Here is a 4004-nt window from a genome sequence, read left to right as displayed (position 1 = left end):
GCATTGTGCTTACTGCATATGTATTCACATCAACAACATTGTGCTTACTGCATATGTATTCACATCAAACAGCAATTGTGCTTACTGCATATGCATATTCACATCAACAGCATTGTGCTTACTGCATATGTATTCACATCAACAGCATTTGTGCTTACTGCATATGTATTCCATCAACAGCATTGTGCTTACTGCATATGTATTCACATCAACAGCATTGTGCTTACTGCATATGATTCACATCAACAGCATTGTGCTTACTGCATATGCATTCACATCAACAGCATTGTGCTTACTGCATATGTATTCACATCAACAGCATTGTGCTTACTGCATATGTATTCACATCAACAACATTGTGCTTACTGCATATGTATTCACATCAACAACATTGTGCTTACTGCATATGTATTCACATCAACAACATTGTGCTTTACTCTGCCATATGTATTCACATCAAACAGCATTGTGCTTACTGCATATGTTATTCACATCAACAGCATTGTGCTTACTGCATATGTATTCACATCAACAACATTGTTTTGTAATGTGTTTATAGTGCTGGATGACATAATAAGTGTTTTTTGGTGTGGTGTGTGTGTGTGTGCCTGCGTGAGTGCGTGCACTGCGTGCGTGTGTGTATATTTGGAAGTGTGTTGTGTGATGTCTCAGTTTGATGTGCAGCAAGATGATAAGAGAGAGGAGAGAGAGAGAGAGAGAGAGAGAGAGAGAACGAGAGAGAGAGAAGAGAGAGAGAAGGAGAGAGAGAGAGAGAGAGAGAGAGAGAGAGACTGAGTGGGATGAGAGGAAGAGTTTTAGAGGGTCCCCCTACAAGCCAGCGACCGCTAGTAGTTCAGAGTCTAACAGGGCTAATCAGCCTCAGAGTGTCAGATAATGAGGGTTGCTGGGGCCTCTCCCCCCCCCCCCTCCTCTCCTCCTGTTATCAGTCAGACCATACTTCTGCTGAATCAGGCAGGCGGTGGGTGTGAAGCAGGTTATTAGTGGACAGATTAGGTCATCCCTACCATGCATTACCTCCATCTGATCCCACTCTCTTTTCACCAACGGTCGGCGGCAGTCCACTCATAGTGATATGATCCTAATTTTCACAAAGGAACACAAAAGGGCTGGGCTGTCTCGTGAGGCCATGGTGTTTCAGCTCTCTCTCTCTCTCTCCTTCACGCCACTGCTCCTCTCACGCACACACACTGCCGAGCGCAGCCGCCCAGCAACTTACAATTTTTCCCATTATCATATTTGGACTTCCACCTCTTTCCACTCGTCTGAGTGGCCCATTTTATCCGGCGAGCAGTGCACTTAAGGAGGAGTTTACAACTCTTTGGCTTCCACAGCGCCGGACACAGACATCAATAGAGCCCGAGATGTCTCACAAGTGCACGCATCGGAGAGTCGACCACCAGACAAACGCATGTTGTGGGCTCAGAGAGGTCTAATCTCCTCTGCCTAGAGATATCAACTGCGCTCTGCCACATAATCATAATCAAAGTGTTCTACAGGCAGCAGAGTTAGTTGCTCATGTAACATAAACCTCCAACACGGCCCAGCTACACTGGGAGGGAATCAGCCTAGGCAGCCCAGAGATCACAGCACTTGAATAAATCGAGTTGAAGACCTTTTTCACCAGCGGAAGAGATTAAAATTGTGAAATGTGTAAACGTCTTTTAAAGAGCTGGTGCCTGGTGATAAAAGCATGATGTGGCTGCTACTAAGGGAGAAGAGGAGGCGGGCAAGGCGAGAGGAGAGGAGGGAAACATGGACTTTGGCAAATGTGGTCTCTTCAGGATGTTCTGGGCTGGGTTACCTTCACTTTGACTGCTCATCTTTTCTGCTGCAGCCTGTAAGCCTTCAATTAAATGACGGCTACCTTTTTCAAGTCACTAATCCTCTTAACACAGTGTCTGCACCCTTTGCCATACGCAAAGAGCCCTGCATGGCAAAGAGAAGAACATTTTGGAGAGTAGAGTCAGTCCTCTCTGCCCCCTCTCTCCCTCAACGTTGCCATACCTTCTGGGGTTCACCAAGTGGGGGCCCAGTCACAGGCCCCCACAGGCCCGCAGGCTTTATGACAGCAAGATCAAAGGTCAAAGATGAAGGGTCAGGGTCAGCTACACCGCTCCTCCCATCCCCTATGTCTTAGCTTAACTTTGCCTCCGTTCTTGAACCCAAAAAGCATTTTCAAAGAACATTGGAATACATAACATAATGTAGCTGCATTTTTTTGCTATTATTTCTTATTCAGGAAGCATTATGAATTTGAGATGTCGGAAATTGAACCATACTTCCTCAAATCTATTTAGCAATGGTAAATTTCCCTTCCCAAATTGGTAAATTGCAGAGGGTTGGAAATTGTGGGGAACGCAATTTTAGGGGGAGAACAAAGTGCAAAAGCCACAAAAAGCCTTTATAATTTAGGTTTAGATTCGACTCTCATCTTTTTCCATTTAGTATATGCAGAGAGTTAGGCAGGAGGCAGGCAGATGGGGAGGCAGGGGTTTGGTGGCCGTAATGGAAAGACAGGAGACAGAAATACCGGTCTCAGGTCAAAGAGGACAGAAGAGGATTCACAGAACTCTCAGACCTTCAAGATGACCCCCACAGTTCTGTCACAATACTACCATAGTCATCCTATATTTACTACACGATACTACCATAGTCATTCTACATTTACTACACAATACTACCATAGTCATCCTACATTTACTACACACTACTACCATAGTCATCCTACATTTACTACACACTACTACCATAGTCATCCTACATTTACTACACAATACTACCATAGTCATCCTACATTTACTACACACTACTACCATATTCATCCTACATTTACTACACATTACTACCATAGTCATCCTATATTTACTACACAATACTACCATAATCATGCTACATTTACTACACACTACTACCATAGTCATCCTACATTTACTACACAATACTACCATAGACATCCTACATTTACTACACAATACTATCATAATCATGCTACATTTACCTCACAATACTACCATAATCATGCTAAATTTACTACACACTACTACCATAGTCATCCTACATTTACTACACAATACTACCATAGTCATCCTACATTTACTACACAATACTACCATAGTCATCCTACATTTACTACACAATACTACTGTAGTCATCCTACGTTTACTACACAATACTACTATACTGCCCTACCAAGCAAAAAGGCAGTAACTGCTCATAGCGTGGAACTGAGAAAAATGGCTTTTATTTACCTTGGTTAAACAGTAACTTTATGCAATTACTGCTAACATGACCCCCCATTCTCCCCAAAAGACAATACAATATAGGCAGGATACTTGTCCACATGATTAAGTATGTATTTAACATAGCAAAAATTACATGAACTCATTTTAAACCAAATGAGCAGTTACTGCCTTTTTGCTTGGTAGGGCAGCATAGTCATCCTACATTTACTACACAATACTACTGTAGCCATCCTACATTTACTACACAATACTACTGTAGTCATCCTACATTTACTACACAATACTACTGTAGTCATCCTACATTTACTACACAATACTACTGTAGTCATCCTAAATTTACTAACAAACAATATACCATAGTCATAAAATTACATTTTATGTACTGTACTATAGGAAAGATGGCAAGCTGAAAATCTATGGTAATTCAAATTAGCTCCACTGTAACCAGACTAAACATTACGTTACAACATAAAACAGTGATTTGTGTTTACGTTAATTGTGGTTTTGTTTGTGTCTCTACCCGTCACGTAAATACATGTTTTCCTACACTGACTCATAGAGCACCCACGGAGAGCTGCCTTTCAGTGGCCTTAGATTGATGAGTTGTTTACAATGCCTCTTTAAGAGAGGGGTGTTCCCTCTATAATCAGACTAGGTTAAACTATTGATTGGCTAGTGGCAGGCAAACATGGGAGGACACAGTCAGAGTCATGGACAATTATGTCTCTCTCATAAGGTCTC

This window comes from Salvelinus sp. IW2-2015, linkage group LG22, assembly GCF_002910315.2.
Source record: "Salvelinus sp. IW2-2015 linkage group LG22, ASM291031v2, whole genome shotgun sequence".
NCBI lineage: Eukaryota > Metazoa > Chordata > Actinopteri > Salmoniformes > Salmonidae > Salvelinus > Salvelinus sp. IW2-2015.
The sequence above is the reverse complement of the archived record's forward strand: the minus strand, read 5'-3'. Positions refer to the sequence as shown.